The sequence below is a fragment of the Sitodiplosis mosellana genome, unplaced genomic scaffold (assembly GCF_009176505.1).
Source record: "Sitodiplosis mosellana isolate CC-2019 unplaced genomic scaffold, AAFC_SMos_1.0 Smas_scaffold_38, whole genome shotgun sequence".
NCBI classification, from domain to species: Eukaryota; Metazoa; Arthropoda; class Insecta; order Diptera; family Cecidomyiidae; genus Sitodiplosis; species Sitodiplosis mosellana.
Window position 1 is genome coordinate 1,103,118 of NW_022595280.1, and position 22,789 is coordinate 1,125,906.

Below are 22,789 nucleotides of genomic sequence, written 5' to 3' on the forward strand. Positions count from 1 at the left end.
ATTCTTCTTTCGCCGCATAACTTAAGCATCAATTGAAATTTGAATCGGAAAATCAAATCATTTACTGAGATGTGTGTATTCTTCTGCAAATATATATTCATATCGAACGATAGCGAAATGTGCCTTGTTGTCAACACATCAAATTGTCAGTGGAATTGAACAAGGTGGAGATTGCTTGAAATTGGTGGATTGTTGTTGAGATTTCCACAGCAAATATTTTTGAATCATATCTTTTTAAAGGGCCGTTTCCGTGCGTTGCTTTCAATTCTACTTGGAAATTCATCTGGCATCGGCCGTCGTGTACACATCTGAATACACAAAACAGCACATGGCGTGATGTATATGGAAAAAATTGATTTGATATCATACAAGAGTCGGATCGCAGAGGGAAAAAAATAGAGAGAGAATTTGAATGGGATAAAGCGACACAAAGCGGAAATGAAAAATGCTTTTGTCGACCGAGATATTAACGCATCAGTGCAATCATCAACCATGAAATAAGCGCAGAGGATAACTCGAAATTGCTTGATGCTCGCTCTGACACACACACACACGTACACAATATTCATAACACTTTGTATGATGTTTAAATAAAACGAACATACATTTTCCGATGGCTCAGCATCTCAGCATTTCGTATCTGAGGATATATCCGAGCATATCGACGACGCAAGTCACTGTATAAGTGGCATGCGTTGATGTGCACAGCTACATCGACTACACACAAACAGAGAGCGCAGTGTTTGTGTGTATATCTGTATATATCCTCAGATACGAAATGCTGAGATGCTGAGCCATCGGAAAACGTATGTTTGAAATAAAATCTTCGCGATATCCTGTTCCTTTCCTTATCGATTTTCGTTTCATTGGGTTATTCGTTTCCGTATTCACGGCAACAACACTGCGAACATTGTGCAGGGGCATGAGTGCTTTTTCTCTCATTGATACTTCACATTAGCAGCATTAGCAGCAATGGCTACCAGCTGTCGTCCGTGATATGGTCGCGATGTCGTGAGCATCGTTTAACATGAGAAAAACACAATATGACATCATATTTTAAGATAGATCCAAACCGCATTCTTATATGCTTCGAAAATGCTCCGCGCTACGGAGAGACAGAGGAGGAGCAAAATAGAGAAAAAAGCCGCCACAACTGCGTATCGAGTGGTTACATAACCAGATGTTCTCTCTGTGTTCACGTCGATTTACGACGCTATAAGTGAGGTTATGCGGATGCGAGCGACCGCGCGCGCACGACCGACCGACCGAAAGACACATCGACACACTTCAAAGAGGCTCAATTCCCTTGATTCTTATGCCAAAAATGTGTTCTTACACTCTTCAGCCAAAATAAACGTTCTTAAACCATTCACATCGCAACGCTACTTTTGCCCCCGCGCACTCGTACTCTTTGCACTCGCAATTAGCCGTAGCACACAGTGTCTTCCTTTATTTTCATATGCGATACATAAAATTGTGTTAGCCAATTTGAAAAGTGCTTTTTTCTATTTTTATTTGCTGTGATGGCTCTTGATGAAATGACAAATGACAGATAGAGATGAGAGCGTGAACAATCCGAATAGAACCGCTGTAATTGTGCTAATAACAAAAGAAAACAAATGTGATCCGTCAAAAATATAGACACACACACACACACACGCGCGCGCACTCATTTGCCAATATAAAATGAAAACAAGTAGTCGTTCTGCTAAAAAGAGCTTTCAAGTCGATGGACGCCCGAGAAATAATAATTTAAATATTTTCATTGGCTTCGGCGTGGAATCGCATTGGCGCAGATTGAAGATACACACCGCAATCATAAAAGTGATTTAAACGGCGGCATTCAGTCTGAGCGAGCAATTGGCAAGTGCTCCCCCTTACGGCGTTTGCGAATGTACACAATATCATCGTGTGTTGTGTTGTCAAAATTAAGCCACAGACAGAAATGAAGAAAGAAAGGAGAAGACGACGAATGATATTACGTAGGAAGTGGATGCTTTGTTATCGGGCTGCGCCCATCACGCTTTCTCTTGTAATGGTACAAAGAGGAGAAAAAAGTAATTCGACAACATACCGCATGCTAAACATTGATTCCCTCATTTGGTATTGTGATCAATTATGTTCGCATTCGTTCTGTCGTTTCGACTCCGATTTTGTTTTATGGTTTCAAAGAGAGAGGTGTATGCGAACGTGTTCAACGAACGTGTTCAACGAACGTATCGTTACTAACGACACAGACGGAACATAAAAATCAATCAATCCCAAAAAGAAATGCAAATATAGAATTTTGTGTGATCTGTGTAAAATAACGCGATTGAAATACAAGAGAGGAAAAAAGCCTTTTTAAAAAATCGTTTGGCCTAGATCGAACGACATATGCATGATACCAAACGCACTTGCGAAAACAACAACAGCAAATACACATAAATTGGAACACAAACTCACATGGAACCATGAAAGTGGCCAAGCTAAACTTTGTTAAAGCAAACGGAAAAAACGATGTGAACCGATTTTCATACGTGTAAACTACCGACATTTACACATTTCAAGAAATACGTGTGACGTTCCAACGCGCAAAATGTGCAACACCAATTTTTTTTCTCTCGTTTTTTCGTATAAAAAATTGCAAAATCACACCGTAAATTGCGTTATGATTATCATGTTACAAAGATTGAGAGAGAGAGAGAGAGAGAGACATAGAAAAAAAATTCCATTTCTTTGATTATTACATTTGCAGAGAGAAAAAAGTGCAAAATGCACAATTTCAAGTGTGTTGCCCAAACAAGTTTATATAATTATATCGGTAGAATAAATTTTTGCCAGCAAATCCAACAAAAACAAACAACCAGGCAGTACGAAGAAAAAAATGCGAAACGATGGTTGACAGCAAAATAGCAGCCGCAGCAAAGTCAACAACAAAAAAACCTAAATGCATTTTAAGCGCCCGTTCACTCATTGATCTAGATTCCCAGTGTGTGTTTTAGCGTAACAACATTGTCACATGTCAATTCAGCTCATAGCACAATCATTTGGTCGATGGTTGGGCGAGGTGAACTGTGCTGTGCTGAGCTGAGGCTCGGCTCTCACTCTGTATCATACGAGCATATGAGTGTATGCGCTTCGTTTCACCAAAGTCTTTTTGCCAACATCCACACATTCAATGCTGTTTTATTAATAAATTCAACATGATATTATATTCATAGTAACTACGGGGCCAATTAAGCTCTCGGCACACAAAATACAATATACACAAAGATAAAACGGCCGTATGAAATATGATCGATAAATGTATGTGCGAGTGATTTTTATTCAAAACCGCTTCGTTTTTTTCTTTCTCCTCTTCGCCCGCTGAAGCAAAATATTGAATGCAAAAAAGAATATTTTTATTATTTTTAGCACATTGCTTATGAAAGCATTCAAAATTGTACATTTTGCATGCATGGAATAATATGCGCTCACGCTCAGTTTATTTTTGGTCGATAAACAGTGTGGAAAAAAGGAGAAGTAAAAAAATGGTGTGTATATGTTTTTAATGAATACAAAATTGTGTCGGTTGGACCATTTTTCATATATGCCAGTACGCGCTCTTCCTAAGGGAGATTCATAGGCAACGAAAAAGAAAAGATTCGATATCACCTGTCACAAACACATATACATAAATTTCTGCGAAAAATAAGACCCAGATTGAACACAAAACTGAACCGCGTGTGCTGTGTATGTTCGGTACACAGTATACGATCGAAAGGGTCAAAGAAATACGTTGTTAAGCCAATTTGATCCTTCTTTCGCTTCATTTACTATTTCCAGTTGGCGTGGGGTGATGTTCACGGGACCATTCACAGTTGCATGCGTTTTTTTTATATTTTCCTCTTCTCTGTTTCGTTCTTGTTTAATGAACTTAAAACCCAATCAAATGATAGTGAATCAAAGAAAATGGCCATAGAGCTTTTCACATCTGATTAACTATGAAGCACATTGCAAACGGAGAATGGCATGTGTGGAACGAAAGCAAACCAAAGTGAGCAATGCAAACGTGGCCGAAAGGAATGAAACTATGGGAAATATAATGAACAAAATATCTCACTTAATCATCTTTCATACTGTATCTCTACTATCACATATTATGAGCCACATACATTGCACTTCAAAAATATACTAATCGAATTAGCCTAGAAATGAACGGCAATGGAAAATACAACGGGCAAAGCAGCAAAGCAAAGGACCGAGACGAGTTGAGTTGAGAATGTTTTTGAAAAGATAAATAAAACTGTACGTAAGACCACAAATTATTGTGGTGCGAAATGTGCGCATCCCGTGAAGGGAAATTGCCATTGGTTGCTTACTCGTTTGGCAAACCAGGCCATAGATATGCTAGTAGAAAAAAAAATTACAACGAATGAGAATGTATTTTTAATTTTCAACTATTTATACTTGCAAGGACTCATTTGGTAGCTTGAGCCGAGAGAATAATGGTGTGGAAACAGGGCGCGGCGGATGTCGAAGGGATATATGCGGAGAAAAGTAATAAGGCTCAGTAAATATTTACCATTTAATACCAACACGTCCTCGGTACGCTGTCAAGCAAACGCTCATCCACACACACCCAATTCCCATACAATTCTGAATCAATAAAATTTAGTTTTACGCGTAGTTTTTCCTTACTCCATTTCTGCTATTTACTGCTGTCTCATGTTCTCTCTCACTCTGCTGATGTGTATTTGTGCCAATCTACAGAACAAATGGTTTGCCTTTAATTCTTTCTGTTAAAGTCGTTTTGCATTGTGTATGAGTTAGCTCGCGACGCGCTTATCGCTCACACAGCTCTCTTTCTCAGTAAATGCTTGCATGCCAAGGCGGTTATCGCGATGCTATTAGTGCCCACATATCCATCTCTGTCTCTCTATCTCTTGCTCTTGCTATCCATGTGTATTGATTATACAGTGGTGCGCATATATAAGAATTTCCTCGTTTTTTTTTCCTCACTTCGCTCTCCCGCCTCCTCCTCCTTTCTCGCGATGACTCTCTTCACATTTCATGTATTGTGATTCGGAATCCGTTGGCCTTACATTGTGTTTGCTTTTATCATCAGTTAGTCGACTTCATGTGTTGTGTTGCAACAGGGGGCTCAACACGCGAAAATTTTCAAATCACAAACTTTTTCCGAAAACGAATCGACAAACGGTGCGCCCAAGCGAAAGAATAAGAAAAAAATAAAGTGAACAAAAATTGGCTTATAACTTTAACAAAGGCGTCAATCATAATAATCGCAATACATTTAAAGTTTTTCCCGTGCATACAGCATCCATTCAGATGCCATATGTAGGGAATACTGACTTCTATGGCACCGCATTAATGGAGCGTCAGATGACTGAATGGCATTGAATTTGTTTCGATAAAGTTTTCGACTCGAACAACACCACCGAATATTCTCTAGTCTAGAATATACATATATGTGGTATTCATTTTTCTGCTGTTGGCCGTTTAGCGCTTAAAAACCCCTGCACCAGGGTCGCGGGCACACCAGAATGAATAAAACAGAGAGTATGCTGACGGATATTATGTCTTTCGTTTAGATTTAATGGAAAATTTTCTATATCACAAAAGCGAAATGTGAGTTTTGAAGATTCTCGCGCTCCATCGAATGTTGTCTGGTTGACTGTGAACTCCGTTGGATCTGTTGCAGAGGAATAGAAAGCGCGAGAGACAGAGAGTGAGCAACAAAAGCACACAACGTCGAACTAATGGGGCCAGCCAGCAGAGAAGCAATATGTGCCTGTGCTCTCTCATGCTTACATTTCACTGCTGCTTTGGTGATTCGTTTCTCATGACTCATGAAACAACATCAGCACATCTATCAATGGTTTTGTTGTGTAGCAAAATACACACCCTGTATTGCTGCTCCGCTGTTCGTCTATGTGTGTGTGTGTGTGTGCGCGAGAGAATTTTAAAATGTTTTCGAAACAAATGAACGTTCATTTAAATTACTTTGCTTGCTGTGGCATGTATGCGTTGTCAGCGGATCCCGATAATGTGTTCATGCTATCGCTTTGATCATTGAAATAAGGACGAAAGCAATCAAGTGCATTCAATAGCAACAAGAGAAATATACACACTGAGCCAGTTGCTGCTCACATTTGCGTGCGAGCAACACACACAGAGAGAGAGAGGGAGAGAGAGAGAGAGAAGAAAAAAAGAAAATATAAAAAGCAAATAAAAAAAACCGGAATCTATACACACACACATAACTGCAGAGCTACGGAACGGGGCCAAAATGTGGATGCCTTAGACACACAATGGCTCTGTGAAGTGTACACAAAGCTTATCACAATGAAAGCTTCATTTCGTTCGCTAGCTCCACTGTATAGACATAAACAGAAACCCATTTATAAACAATATTCATAATGGCAAATGAGCCTCTCTGCCTGAGCTGCGACTATGTGTGTGTGTGTGCTTGTGATATTGAATGAGTGAATTTTATTTTTATCCATGCTGTTTTTAGGCTCCATGCAGTTTATCTTGAGATTTGTTGGTTCTACACTTTAGTGGATAACACGATGCTGTTCATTCGCTCGTGACTTTTATACATATTCCTATTTATTGACAACTGCTATATGGCTATATAGGGATTGTGTAACATTTCGCTTAAAAAATTCCAACATTCCCACACACGCAAGCTATTTCATTTAACCCCTTCTATCCCCCCCTCCTCTCGCACACCGGAAGGACGAACGCATTTAATTCCAAAACTGTGCCATTTCATACACACACACACATACACAATGAAAACTATTCACTGCTTTGGCTATTTTTAACGTGTTTCGTTCATGCATGGGACACTACATTCATCGAATATTTTTAGTTTCATGGAACTTTGCACACTCTTGCTTTCATTCCATGCAACACGGATCAATTTGATCCGGAGGAAATTAAAAACGGTCGATAAGCTCTATAGCTGCTGCTGCTGTTGTTATTGTTCACAGCGATTGTTTACCGTATCACCAATTCCCATCAATCGAAGAGACAAAAAGATCACGAATGAATCAAATCCGGCGTGGACATTGTGCTATATATTTGTATATGATGGCATTAGTGTGTTGCTGTCGTCATTCCAATACATACATTTTATGTATTGCCAACTGAAGCATCAATTGATGGGCACTCTTAATAGAATTTTCAGCTCATTGATGTTACACGTTCCAATGATTCTATTAAAAATTATTGTTCGATTAGATTTCAATGGAAACTGGCCTATCTCACATTTTCCAAAAAAATACCGTCTCACACTCAATCCTCTTTCTCAGCTCGTACACACAACGTTTTTTCCTCGGCATAAATCGGCTGTATTCATAGTGCACGTGAATCATATGGCCCTTTGATATAATGATTGTATATAAATTCCGCACAATTATGCAATCATTGCATCAGTTTCCATCTTCTTTGACACAATCAACAGCTGAATTTAATTTTAGGTTCCGTTCGTCTAAATACGCCTACACGCAGCGCCGGGGTTTACATTCCATTTGACATTTTGTGTCTGCCATACAAAAATGTTTCGCATGATTATGATGCTGATGATGATTATGAACAACACACAACAGAAATATTAATGTCACAACGCACAATATTACTCGGAATTTTATTTTTACCCATTTCTTCTTTATCTTTGGTCGTATCATCAAACACGGAAATGAGCGTACATTCTGAGGAAATCAATGTTTGAAAAACGAATTAATGAGATTGTTATAAACAAGAAAGCAGACAATATTCTCTTATTCTGTCACGGCCTCTCCCCGCTACTTTTTTATTCGTTCGTTTAATTCAGAGACCCTTTTCCGCCCAGTTCTGTCATACAAATTAAGATTTGTACAACAACCACCATCATTCAATGTAATTGCCTCTTCGTGATAGAAGCGGAAATGGTGTCAAATATTGCGAAAGAAGTGGAAATAGTCACCTAATAGCCATTCACATCGTTCGCTTATCGTTTGTCCGGTTTCAAGGGCACACAGAAGGGAATTTATTATCCAAAGTGGTAGTCAGTGAATGTATCGAACACACAACAAAAGATAAAGACCATAATGTATACACGCACATCAAAGGGGGACACATTCCACTTTTCAAACTCTTAATCGTGCTTTTTTTCTGCGAATTGTGTGCAGAAGTTGTGAAAAGTTGAGCGCTCTCGGTCGTTTCAATATTTCTTTTTATGTTTGCAGCTGAAGGAAAAGAAGATAAAAAAAATGCTGATTCAAAGGCAGAAAAACGACGCGAAATGGCGAATTACGCTCTTTTTTATATTCCACTAAAAGTTGGATGATAACAAAAGTTCAGCCGGAATATTCAAGATAAAAAGTCAATATACTTTTTACCTGGAAGTTCTTTACACTTTAGGACACGAAAAAGAAAAAAAACGAAACGTTTGAAGTTGCTGTGGCCAGATTATTTACATAAGGTAATAATTCCCATGATTTTACAGTCATGAACAGAGAAAAAAAAAACTTTTCCAATGCCAATTAGCTCCATGATGTATTTTTTTTTGCTCGGCAGTTTTTCTGTAATTTTTACCCCAAATGAGTTCGGGGTAGAGGCTTATTCATTTCAAACGATGTACTTTATAATTCAAATTTCCCTACGAAACTTGAACTTTATTGTTTTCTTCCGGCGAACGTAAAAAACAACGAACAAACTCTTGCACTCGCATCGAGCGCCATGAGTGAAACCGAATTTAAAATGTACAAAATACGTCACAAACGAATGTTTTGCTTTGGCATTTTTTTTTCTCTTCGGCTCGCTTTTTGCTTCGTCTCAAATGTGAAACACGAAATTTTCGGCAGAATTCGAATGAAAAGGGTGTTAAAGCTGTCGATATTATTTCGCTCTGTATAGAGAGATAGAAACGAGAAGTTAGCATTGCAAATTGAAACGTTCAATGCAGAAGAATAGCATTTTCCAGAAACAAAAATAAAGCTGAAACAGACGGAAAATACGAAAGAGAAAACTTTTTGAATTGTGGTTTTCGGTCGAATGCCAATTTCACTTTGTGCGGATTGGCATATACGAGGGATGTATGCAAAATGATTCGAATATTACACAGCATGGATTTGATGAACTTCCGTTTTTTTTGTTCCTCATCCACTGTCGTTGTGCGTGTGTGTATCATTATATCCTCACATTTCGATTGTACGAATAGAGGTGTCAATCGAACAAATTTCTAACAGATTTTTTTTTCCGAATTTCGACCTGAAATTTTTTTTGGGTACGTTTCGAGCAATTTCGAACAAAAAATTTTTCGGACACGAACATTTGTCGAAATTCGAAAAAAGAAAATTTGTTCGATTGACACCTCTATGTACGAACGGTAGCTATGTTTCGATTTTGTGACGAATGCCTGATAAAGTGTTGAACTATCACAATGCCACTGTAATCATTGCGATGATGACGATCTACTACCGTTTTTTCTCTCACCGTGTGTGTGAGGAAAAGGATTCAATGAAAAAACATGTGCAAACCCAATCTGATTTCAAAAAAACGACACAAACGAAACACACACATACACACACATTGTAATAAACACACTTGACGTCAAAACAAAACAGAAAAGAAGTGGTAGCAACAGCAAAAAGGAAGAGGTCATAAAAAATATAAACAACGATAAAAAGATTACTTTACGTTGTCCTTTTTTTCCTTAAGATTTGTCAGTTGTGACTGTGAGAATGTTACGTGCGGGGATTATCATTGGTGAGCTCTATGTGTGCGGTTGGAAAAGGTCGCCACATATGAGTATAACTTTTTTTCTATTCTCTGCATAAGTTTCACTCTGTCGCTCTATCTCTTTTTTTCACTTTCGCCATTTTCTGCACACAATGGCTGTTTGAGTGTGTATGTCGCAAACGGACGCCAAGCCACTCCAATTTTCTACGACTGAATTTTTCATTAGGCGAAAAAAAAACTCTCACTCTTGAACAAATCAGTCGGCATGCGAACATTTTCAACAGATCTCCAATTCTGTCTATCACACACGACTTACGCTCTAAATCTGAAGCTTTTGAAAGTCGATGTGACAAACCACATTTTGCAATTTTCTTTTGAATTTTCTCTTTCACTTTCCACTCCTTTAGCCAGCCTCTCGTTCGCTTTCATCTGCTCTATGGTCGCTTGAAATTCCCACCCAAATGCAAATAAGCAACGTAGTACACAGCAGGAATGCTGCAAAAATAAAGTCTTTGGCAAACCAGAATATGTGTTAAAACATTTATCGTTTGCCATTTATTCGAGCCGAATATATGTGGTTGCATGTGTATGTGTATCTGTGTTTTTTTCTTTGTGTGCGACAACACTCAGATAAAAGTCTCGTTGTTTTCGTCATCTTCATCGTTATTCGTTTTGCGTGCGGAATGAAAATGAAATGATAGAATTTTTTTTCGTCCTCTATGTTCGTTATTGTTGTTATTCGATTTCTGTGCGCTGTATGTGTGTGTGTGTGCTCTCCCTTTGATTTTATGGTCGGATTACAATTGCGCCGCATAACACACTTGAACTGATCGCCTTGTTTATGTTATTGCACATTATTCGAACCTGTACAAAATGATAAATCATGGAAATAAAATACCGAACCACTTGAAACCACAACATTTTGAAGAATGTGTGCGCCACCCATCGCACACCAAAATGCTCGTCGCCATCAAATGTGTATTGATCCAAAATGATGGTTCAATTTTCCCATTACAATCGATCCAACTTATTCGTTGTTGATAAAATAAATGGGAAAAACGCGTGTTCGACAAAAAATGCGGCGGATTATTCAATTTGATCAAGTTGATTTTGTCAACGAAAAAAATTAAAATCGAAATTTCGACGATTCGAAATGATTTCATCACTTACAAAATCCACTGCTCTCCATTATCGGCAATATCCAATACAATCTCTCCGTATTCTACACGACTCGGGATTTTGATTCATTTTTTTCCCTCCTCCAACTGTCGTCAACCATAATTTGCACATTAGTTGATATGTATGTGTATATTTTTATATGTATTTGATCCCGTTCGAATAGTCCCAGTTTTGAGTGCGTGTAACAGGCACTTTTTTTTTCAAGAAAAAATCCATTTTCTCTGTGTCACACATCACGCGAATGGGTCTTTTTTTTCGTTGCTCTTAAAATAAAATATTTTTTTCAATGTATATGCGCAAATATGAGAGCATCAACAAATCAAATAAAATTTGGCGAATTATGTGCCAAAGCCGAGAAAGCGAGTGAGTGAAGAAGGAAAAAAGATCCAAATGGAAAAGATAAACTCGAAGAAAAATGTGTCGACTTTTTTCTCATGTCATACGCAAAATGGTAACGGTTTTTCTTTCTTTCTCTCTTTTTTTGTCAAAATGCAAAATATTCTTGATTCGGTTATCGCAAACGCTGCTTTCGGCATTTTACTCTTGACGAAGGAAATGCCTGTCTGCATGTGAGTCGTGTGCGGCTCTTATCGTGTCTCTCTTTCAGTGGCAACTTCTTTTTGTCATTGTCATCAACGCAGCATTCAATCCCAATACACACACACACATTTGATTCTCGCCAACTTTTCTCTAACAATAGCACAAAACGTAAGTCAACATGAAATAGATAAAAAATTTATTCTCTCTTTCTTTCTCGCGTCGAATACTAAATACCACCATCGCGCGAAATCATCGGAAAAAGAACGAAGGGAAAAAATTATCGTCCGCTCGATTGTAAATCGATGGTAGGGAAAAAAAGAAGACGATAACAAAAAGTGGTGTTCGTTTTCCACATTTTAAATACATTAAATCGGCAATTGTTTGGCTTGGCTTGGCTTTTGCCTGTCACCGAGACTGACACTTTACTCTCTCACTCTCTCTCTCTCTCTCTCTCGAACACACACTTACTTCTTCAGTGTCTGCCTTGTGTCTGATATTCATCAGCGCATTGAAAATGTTAATTGAACACCATACTATGGACTGAATGGCATCATTTCAGACCTCTTGACTGTCGCCTCTAATGATGGCGCTCAAAACAGGCTCAACACATAAACAAATACACACACACGCGGCAATAAATGACAAAAACTGCCAAAGTATTTAATGAAATAGACTGTCGCATATGGTTCAATGTCAAGTGCAAAGAACAATATTTTATTGCTTCAATTGCAGTCGAACCGAAAATGTCGTCTGGCAAATGTGTTACAGACTTGCCTCTCATTTTATTATCCTCATTGGAATTCTCTCTCGCTCTTGCTCTCGCATTGTGTTAAATTGAATTTTGGTCACAGCTTACATCGCCAATACGGCTTGGCAAAATGTTCGCATTGAGCCTTGTTTAACTGACGTTAAAAATCAAGATTATTATTTTGGCATGTGAAATACACTCGTAATGACATTGGCTTGAATTTGGGGTGTTGAATGGAGCGCGAAATCTGATGCTGCTGCTGCTATAAAAACAACAAAACATTAACAACAAAAGCTCCAGCGGTTGGATTGGGCTAATGTGATTATGGCGACTTGAACTCGTTGCGTTCAATGCAAAAAGTCGAGTGTGCTTGCATACACACTCACATATAGTACATATGTATATATTTCAATAACCTTCAATTTATGTTTGTGACACGCGCATACATAAAATGCACATGCAATAAAGCCTCGTATCGTGAATTGTTTTGAATTATAACACGGACAAACAAAAACGGCGAAATCCAACCCGAAAATGGAGTCTACAAACCACTGCAATGCTGCTGTTGCTGCCTCCAATGCGAGCAGCAGGCTATACCAATGCCGCAACAGCAGACAATACAAAAGCTTAATCCCCTGAATGCATAAATTCGCGAATTAAATTCCATCCAAACAGATGCAGCACCGACCAAAGTGTAATTAATGAAATTCATTGGAGTGCCTTTTTCAATTCTTTTGCATCGCCTTCGTCGCTCGTCGTTTTTTTTTTCATTGTTGTTGTTCGGGCTGTGTGTCTTCGCGCATAATTCCCGTTCGTAGAAGCGGGACTTAATTGCATTTTTAAATTAACGCCGTTTTTTACTTCATCTGCGTGCGTAAACATTTGGCTTTTTTCAGAAGAAAATTAATAAGGTTCTCTCTTGTGTCACATCAATTAGCGAATCAATTCGACTCCTTTTTACTTACACTTAAAACGGGTTTTATGAGTCGAGGCGCCTCTGTTTGATAAGAGACACGGAGAGAGAGATAGAGAGCAAAAGCGCTGTTTGCGTTTTCATAACAAAAACAAGTCTTGACACGTCGATAAATAGAGTTCGTGATAATCGTCGTTTGGAATTTAAACGACAAAACTCTTTTCTATTTGCTAAAGTGCCTTTCTTCGCAAAGAGAGTTTTCTCTTTTATGCTGTGTATTTCCGGATTGAGTAAAGTAAATTAAAGTCAGTCGACACGATTGTGTGAAACAAAGATCCGAATGGTACGCCATTCGTTTGTGTTTACTTTTGGATTATAACAGTGTCAATAAAACCGAACTCGTTTTAAATGGTTTTTATGGCGTATATTCGCTGTGTGTATATGTTTATCGACTGTATCTTTCTGTCTCATGACATAGTGCAGCCATTTACATTCCAAAGATCTTTGCCATTGATAAATAATCGATTTAACTTCGGGCTAAGGATATTAAGAATTATTCAGCATTCATTTACAAAGTTTACTCTCGAAATCAATGTCTTCATTTCCTATCTACCCACAGAGCCAGCCAGCCAGCCAGGTAGAAGGTTCATTTTACGATGCCATGAAAATTCATAAATCCATAATGAATGTACACGTTTAAAATTCGCATTTCGACTTTGGCGAAGCACACACTGCGGCCGCATAACGCGCTGTTTCTTCATCATTGTCTTCGTCGTCGTCGTCGTCGTCGTCATTTCCATCAATCCGATTTTACATTATTGACAATGAAAAACTTTACTGTTTTCGTCGTTCAACAGTGTGTAATAAAATTGCCAGAGCATTGATAAAACATCCATTGGCAATGCCGAAACGTGTACAGAAAATGCAGCACATTCATTGGCGAGTGTTTGCTTTTGATGATAATGAAGCATCATAAAATCCCAATTCAAATTGTTTGTCGTCACATTTCCAATTTTCAGCAACATTTGAAAATAAAAGAAAAAATTCGACGACGACGCCGATGACGAGAACGATGAAGATAAAAAAGAATAAGAAGAAGCGTGCAATGATCTGCCGCAGAAATCTTCTATTTCTCTTTTCTCTCAGCCAATTTCAATGTCGAAGTCATAACAATCTGGGGAAATTCATGGTTTTCAAAAATTACGCTGTCTCATTTTACTGTTCACGTATCGTCACAATAAATATATTCGAGTGTGTGTGTGTGTGTGTGTGTGTGTGTGTGTGTGGGTGTGCGCGCCAAAGCCTCTCAATGATACTCACTGTTTGTGGTAAATTTTGCCATTTACACGACTTACACATGTTTTAAGGCTGTGCTGTTTCATGCGGCGCTCAGCTCATTTCATTGTTACATTTTAAGCCATCAATGGCCATCTTTTTTGTTTCGTTGCTACTGCTACTGTTGCTGATTTAAAAAGCATTTCGTGTGAATTGCCGAATCATTTTCATGTTGTATCATTTTATTTTGAAATTTTCCCCCATCCCATTCACTCTAATGACTCAACGAACATGTCATTTGCTCTGAATACGAATTGTCATTAGATACGTGTGAATATTTATTTCGACAGAAATCTCAAACTCACATTTCACTCATTCTGCCTCTCTCGTACGACACACATACACACACACTCTCTTACGAGACAAATAAATTGTCCTCTAGTGCCTTGACAACAGAGCACATGCACAGCCCCGATTTCCGTTGTGTTTCAGTTCACTTGACTTGCTTCGGCAATTTTATTAATTTCAATTTGTCTAAATGAGCGCCAGAGATTTTGCACACATTCAAGCCACATTCACCATTGTTTTTGAGGGAGTATATTCGACAACGAAAACACTTATGTTCAAATTATACGCGTACAATCACCACATTTTACCTCGATAAATGTGTGTGTGTGTGTGTGTGATCAATTCAGGAAATTTATGTGCACTCTATCGATTTCATTAGGTTTTATTGATTTTTTTTAGTACAGTATGGGGTAATTTGGTGCCGTAATTACATCCATTCCGTTCCAAACGGAGGTATACTATATCTCTTTGGCGTTCATAATTAAATTATATTGTTGGTTCCGCATGGTGCCAGCTGCCAGTAGATCAAGAATAGAGCAAGATAGAGCACGGAAGGGAGAGAGAGAGAGAGAAAGTGGCGGTTTTGGTCCTACCCGATAAACTCGGATATGCGGTCGAATGTAGATGTCGAAAGTGGATTTGTTTGGGGTTTGTGTGTGCGAGTATGGACTATGGAGTCGTCTTGTTGTGATGATTGTTATGCGACAAGAAGTGAATATGTTGAGATTAGTTGTGCGAGAGTGCATGGAGGCGAAAAAAGCTTGGCAAAAACTGTCACAATTGATAAAGATAAGAGCTTGCCATCATTCCGTAACATATATATATATATACGAACATAAGACGAAATAATGTCCCCGGCCAAAAACATGAAAAGATGAAGCACATCTCTGACGGAAAAATGATCTGTATGGTCAGAAATAAAGTGATTATAGGCATCAGTATCACATCAATTTTTTTTTCGTTCTTTCGTTCTTCTTCTCCTACGTTTTTATCGTTTGATACAAATGGCAAGGGGAGAGAGAGTGCGAGTGAGCTCCCAAAGCCCGTATTGAATTGAAGCCATATTGTAGATTGATATCCGGGTATATTAAAAGGACAGCGAAATATAAACTTCTTTAGAGCACCATAAAAAGTATCACACGGCATAATTGAGCGGCTTCTTCATTTTTTTCGTGCTTTCGCTTCCCTTCTGTCTTCTCAAACGGCCTAACATTCTTCCAACCGCCGCTTGTGAATGTGTATGAAAATTTGCGAAGATCTGTGAAGCGTATTTATAGATTTATTCCTCATATACAACATTATAGATGCGATTAAATTGACACTTTAATGCGAATGTGTCCGTATGACTATAGCTTCTGTTAACGGTCCCACTGTTTTCACCGTTCTAGCTACTGATGTCGTCATTCGATTTTTATGCCAGCGTGTATATATATGTGTGTGTGTGTGTGGAGAAAAGCAGACAAAAAATATGCGAACCAAGAGAGACAGAGAGCGAACGAAAAAAAATACTCAGCAGCGAAAAGCTTCTGTTAGATGGATGGATGCGGATGGTATGCTTGAAATTTAACTTAACTAACCCAACATGAAACTGAATACTCTGTGTGTGGAGTATGCCTAGCACTACAACAGCTTTCTAACCGCATATTCTGTTTGTGTTGTGTCATGTCGCACATGACACACGCTTAACATCCCCGTGAACGGTTTTCGGTTGTTTCTCTATCTCGCGAGCACTAATTTATGTGCGCGCGATGTGTTCCGATGCGAGGCCAAGAAAATAATGAAATTCAACGTTTAAATGCAAAATGTGAGCTGGGGCAAAAGTTAACCGTGACTTCTGTGGAATAGTTTTTTGGTTGGTAGCACGACGGTATTGATGTAGCACGCGTCGGCATACTAAGCGAAGCAGCACCAAAGTTTTAGTTGTATTACACTTCAATTACGCACGTCTGCCCATTGTAATGGACAAATTAGATAGAAAAAAACTGTATGAAGAAGGTGAAACGGTCAAAGGACGATATGAGGGCAAACGCACACATATAGTATACATAATTACAAATACCTTCAGTTGATGGCACATGTGGCGGGAGAGAGAGAGAAAAAAGTCACGTTAAGATAAATAGAAATAGATCTTGCGACCAACAACCGAACACTCTTCGACTCAATGACATAGAGAGAACGCGCACATCGACTACAACACACACGCATTTCCCATGAAATTCGACACGAAGCTCATTCCATTGACTTATGTTCACTTGTAAAATTGGTGTCTTGGATAGGTGTCGGTTGGAAAGGAGGATGAGGGAGCATTCAAGTGACAAAAGCCTATCAAATTGTTTCGGCATTTCAAGCACACCTTGGACAAATCATATATAGCAATCGGCTCATTCACCAGAAAAACAAAGATTCTTTCGGTGTACAAAATTAAACACGTTGTTGTTTCGGTGATTTTACGCCGTGTGCGTATCAGAGAAAGATAAGAAATGGAATGAGGGAGACAGAGGGGTACATAAATATGGCCTAGCAATCAGACAAAGCAACTGCCAATGACCGTGTACGTGTAATACTGGTTTGCTGAGAAGCATAACATGCATGAACTCTGAAATATAATCACAACACAAAAACAATGGCAACCACAAATTGAGATTTTTCTGTGATGTTGTACGAAAAATAAAGAGAGCGAGAGAGAGAGAGAGAGAGGGAGGGAGGGAGAGACAGAAAGAGGGCAACAGAGTCACACAGTTCAAATGCGCGTCAAAATCAAGTACCAAATGAAATCACAAAAAAATCAACATTTTTGGCAACCATGTGCCGCACACTCATCCATTATACTTAATTGATGGTGGCATTAGGTGCAATGCAGCTTTTCGTGGCCATAATCACAATTCAACATTTTTTCTTCTCCTCATCGGTTGTTACCGCACGAGTGTGTATATGTGATAAGCATGAGTTAAGAGAGAATGGAACGGATGTCATTTATACACTCAAACATAGGACGTGCTTTTCACGCTGTCGCTCACCCAATTCCATTTGACGCTGACAAAATATGAATTCCATACAAAATATCAAAAGAAATGTTTCTGTTTGTGGTTTTTCATTGGCTCTGACCACGTTGGTTGTATGCTGTCGACAACGACGACGGCGACGACGACGATGCTATCCAATGAACCAAACATTTTGAAATGAAGCGAAAGCAAGTCCGTTCACGTACTAGCACAACAGTATAATTATATTCATCAAGCACTTTGTTTCACAACACACCAAATTTTGAGCCCACACAATATGCACATTGCACACACACACATACGCACACACACAAGCACCTCTCGACACATCTAATGAAGTCCCATTTATGAGAAGTCAGTGTTATTCTCTTTTCGTTTCTTCTTTTTCTACGTTCGCATTACTTAACCCACGAAAATTGGCTCGACCTTCGTGCGTTCATCCGTTGAGTTTCGGTTCGTTGAATTTATGCTCCTTTTTTCGACGGAGAAGCATAAAAGATTCCGTAATCCTTTTGTTTTCGCCCAAAAAGATACTAAAAATACACGCCACGAAAAGAAAAACGGAATCCTTTTTGTCACGTTCAACGAAAAAAAAAATGAAAAGTAAGAAGAAAGCCATTAAAATGTCGCACTAGATCGAGGAGAATTGAGGCCCGGTTTTTCTCATTCGCCATCCCGATTTATGTGGGTGATTACAAAGTTCTAATCAGAGTTCGGATTGCAAGATGATTAAAACGAGGATATTGCACAAATAAACTACGGAAAAATGGGGAGAGTGTACTGGTGGCTCTTTGTTCCGAACGGGAGAGAGCGATGTGGCATTTATGAATGTTGTAATTGTGTAACGATAAGATTATCCACTTTCGTAGAATGAACAGTAATTCACCAACCGATAAACTAATTTCCTGCACTCGCTCCCCTTTGCTACAACGTTTGGTAGGCATCACGGCTTGCTCATTGATATACCAGTGCGTATGAGTGGAGCGCAATGTACGCGCTATGGCTGCTGCTGCCTGAGAAGCGATGGCATACAGAATGTTATTCAATTATTTCATTTAAAATATGCAAACGATGAAGAGAGCGCAGTTTAAGGTGTACGTCAGAGTAGCGGCTTGTAATTCCGTCGCATGCCTTAAATTTTGGTTCATTCCATTGGCATCTTCGTTGGCTTTCATTCGCCAGCAACGGGATTTAGGTTAATCTCTGTACGTATGAAAGTTGGACGAAGAAGAAAAAATGTCAAAATCTTGACATTCGAGTGGTTGTAAGTGAAATTCACTTGCACTGCTTGAAAGTTCCCTATAATATTTGCTGAAAAAGGCCATCCAATTTATGTTTTTATGAACCATTTTTATTTGCCATCTTGTTCTTGCAATGAATATTTAATTGATTGAATCGTTAAACTAGTGTACGAGTCACTAATTTTCTTTTTGTATTTCATTTTGTTTCGCAGGACGCAGTGAGAATCGGTCGGGATTGTTCATGGAGACAAGAGCTTTTTAGATTTTTTTGCCGAAACACAACATGTTCCAACCCCAAAAATACAACACCAATGGCTGAAAGGACAGTGGACGCACCATGATCAGCAACAGTAACCAGAAACCGAATCAATTTCCATCGAAAAACCATCGTCAGGGCAACCAATACACACATATTCACACACACACACCGAGCTTGCAGCAAAACACATCAACCAATCAAACTGTTCTAGTTTTCATTGTTAGCCATGGCACATTTGAGACAACAATAACAAAAAAAATATATGGAAAATTAATTTACTCTAATTTGTTTTGCAATTCGATATTCATTCAATCACGCACGCATTGAGGTTGTAAACCATTGAACAAAGAGAATAATAAAAAAAAACAAAAGAACACACACACGCACCATTCGATCCATTTCTCGTTCTAGTGAATTATCCGTTCGTTTTTTTTTCGTTCCGAGTATTCATGCAAATGACAAGAAACATGCATATATTGAAATTCAAACAAAACTCACAAACCAAAAATATAAAACACACTCACATCATAATGAAAGAGACAAAAACCAACCAACCAATTGACAAAAAAAAACTTAATTTCTTTCTTTTCATTCATTTGTTGATTTTTACCTTTATTATTATTCTTAGACCAATTATTCAATGTAGATAAATTACTAAATATGTCAATATTAATTTTATTTTATTTAAATTTTTTGAATTGAACGTGAAGTGAAAAACAAAAAAAATGATGCAATATATCTAATTATGAATAAAGAAAAAAAATTACTATTAACCAGTACTAAAACATGAAAAAAATAAACAAAAAAAAATAAAATAAAAATCATTATCAGTGTCAGATTTTGTATGAAAATGAAATATATATTTAAAGAGAAAAAAAATGGACAAAAAAATTTATCAAATCTAATTTATTTCAAAGATGACAAAAACAAAAATGAGAGAGAGCGAGAGAGAGTGAGAAATGGAGAAACAAGCAAAAGAATCAATCACGAACCACTTTCTTATCACTCTACATGATACCCTCCCCCACACTTGATCATGTACGCGATACTTAACATTAAGATTTATGAAGAGAATAAAGAAAACTATGAGACAAAAAAAACAACCAAACTACTGTGCTCCTATTACTAAAAACCATAAACATAGCAAAATCACCAAAATCAAATCTTAACAAAAAAAAACAACATATATTTTAGATTTCTAAATTTTTGTCTGAAAAAAAAAAATGAATTTGAGCGTGGGATAGAAAGTGTTGAGAAATAATCAAAGATTTCAAAAAAGTAAATTGAGGAGAAAAAAAATTCAAAAGAAAATGCATCCAAAATTTGTGAACTCATTACATTTAGATTTAAACAAACAAACAAAAACTACTAATAACGTCGCGGTGCATTTCAGCCCCACAACAAAGATGAAGTGAGAGAATATAAAAAAATAACACAAACACAAACACATTTATGAAACAATTGAAGAGTCATAATTAGCAAAGTGAATTAAATGAAAATCATTGTAATGCATAATTAAGCGTAAATTTAATAAAGATTCATTATAAAAATGATAATAACTATTTATTTACAAAATACAAGTAATTGAGAGAAGAAAAACAATCCTTACGAGCGACAACAGCAGAAGAAAAAAACCAATTTAACAAAAATCCACAACAACAGCAACAAAACTGAATATTTAACTAAAAATAAAAATAACAAAAATAAAATTTGACAAATTACACAACCCAATAAACAAACAAACAAAAAAATCAAATCTATTGACTTTTTTTGTGTTATACGCGATGTATGTTTTTACTAGGTCGAAGCTAAAACAACAACTACCAAAATTATTATGAGACACATTTATGACAGTAAAACACATACAATACATTTGAAGATAATGAACACAGAGACAGTATCATCCTCATTGAGAATATATCTGTTTAGAAGAATGAAACATAACGTGCAAAATGCAATTTATCTGAATAAAGAGAGAGAGAGAGAGAGAAAAAACCAAGATGAGATAAAAAAAATGAGTAGCAAAAGATGAATTATATTTTGTTTGTTTCTTGCGTTGACAATTTGTTTCTTGTTTTCTAATTCGTATTATAATTTTATTTGATGTCATCGTTAATTATTGCCTTTTTTTCGTTTTTTAATTGGTTAAAAATGTATTATTATTTTTCTGTTCCGTTTCTGTTTTATAGACGTAAAAAAATGTACTGCTACTGAGAGAGAAATAATAAAATAAACATAAATACAAATGATGAAGTAGATTCATTTGAAAGAGAGCAGAACTTATTTATGTATGCAACAAATACAGCAACAACAAAAGAAAATCAATCTATATTTAATTATCGAATATTATGTTCATGATGTACATACCAGAATTGAATAAACGTGAGAAAAATCAAAATTTCACCTCCTTCCCACTTAATACACACTGAAGTAGATGAACACAATGTCCTCTCCCCTCGAAGAAAACAACAGAGCAGAAAAAGATCCTCTTAATTGCCTCTATTCAAAAATGATATATTTTTTTCAATTTCCACAGCAAAAACATATTCATGCAACAAACACATTTCGTGCTATCGATCACATCAATTTCTCGCCTCAATTCGGTTGAGCACCAGCAATAAAAAAACACGAGAAAATCAGCCAAAACTTGAAAAAACTTACAAATAAATATTCATCATCTGTTCTTAGCAACACACATGAAAAAAAGACTACATCCCTTGTTATTTAGCTCGTTAGTACGCATATACACGTTTTTAGTGTTTGCTTTTTACGTTCGAGAATTGAAATTATTCATTGAAAACTTTATTCATACTTATTCGTTGAGACAGACAAGTTCAGCGCAAATATTTTCTCCGATTGTGTATTGTGTCATTTTTTTTTCAAAGCTAGTTTATGAATATTTATACTATAATTTAAACGTTTACCACAAACACACACACATACAGACACAAAATGAGAAGAAAGAAAGAGAAAAAACAATTATAAATTGAAAGCAACCTACAGCAACAAATTGTGTAAAGTAAACCAGCAACAGCAAAATTGGAGGAGATATATCGATTTAATGAAAAACACATAATTTAATTGGGACAAAAAAAACAACAACCAAGAAAAAAAATTGTTAAAGTGAAAAGAAAAAATAATTTGACAAATTGAATCTAGTAGCTTATGAATCATAAATATTATTAGTAAATCCTGGAAGTATGAACAATGATGGTGGAAAATGAATAAAGAATAATAACAAATAAACAAAAAAAAACCAGCTACAATCACAATGTAAATCTGTAAAAAATGAAAAACCAAATAAATCACCTTAGAGTTGAAAAATTAAACTTAAGCTGGTTGAGTTTTAATTTCAGAGCGCGAATGGTTATTTTTATGCAGCTTATGAACTGTTGGAAGGTCAAAAATCAGAGTTCCTTGTGTCACACGGCATCTGATGCCAGCGCATTTAATCACTTTTATCACAGAAACTATTTTCAGCAAAAATGATGGAGTGAGAAGAGGAGGGAAAGATGGGAACAGCATCAAGTTTTATATCACTCTCTTTGCCAACTACTTATTTACACCCACTGT

At 37.2% G+C, this 22,789-nt stretch overlaps 1 protein-coding gene across 5 annotated transcripts in view; it reads left to right on the forward strand.

Moving 5' to 3' along the window:
• The window catches only part of LOC129569684 (cAMP-dependent protein kinase catalytic subunit 1), a 59,903-nt gene extending 37,353 nt beyond the window's left edge, over positions 1 to 22,550 (forward strand). For all 5 annotated transcript variants that reach the window (XM_055448786.1, XM_055448789.1, XM_055448788.1 and 2 more), the window contains one exon: positions 19,170 to 22,550. The gene's annotated coding sequence lies outside the window, so the exon portion shown is untranslated. The remainder of the gene's footprint in view (positions 1 to 19,169) is intronic.
• Positions 22,551 to 22,789: the final 239 nt, after the last annotated feature.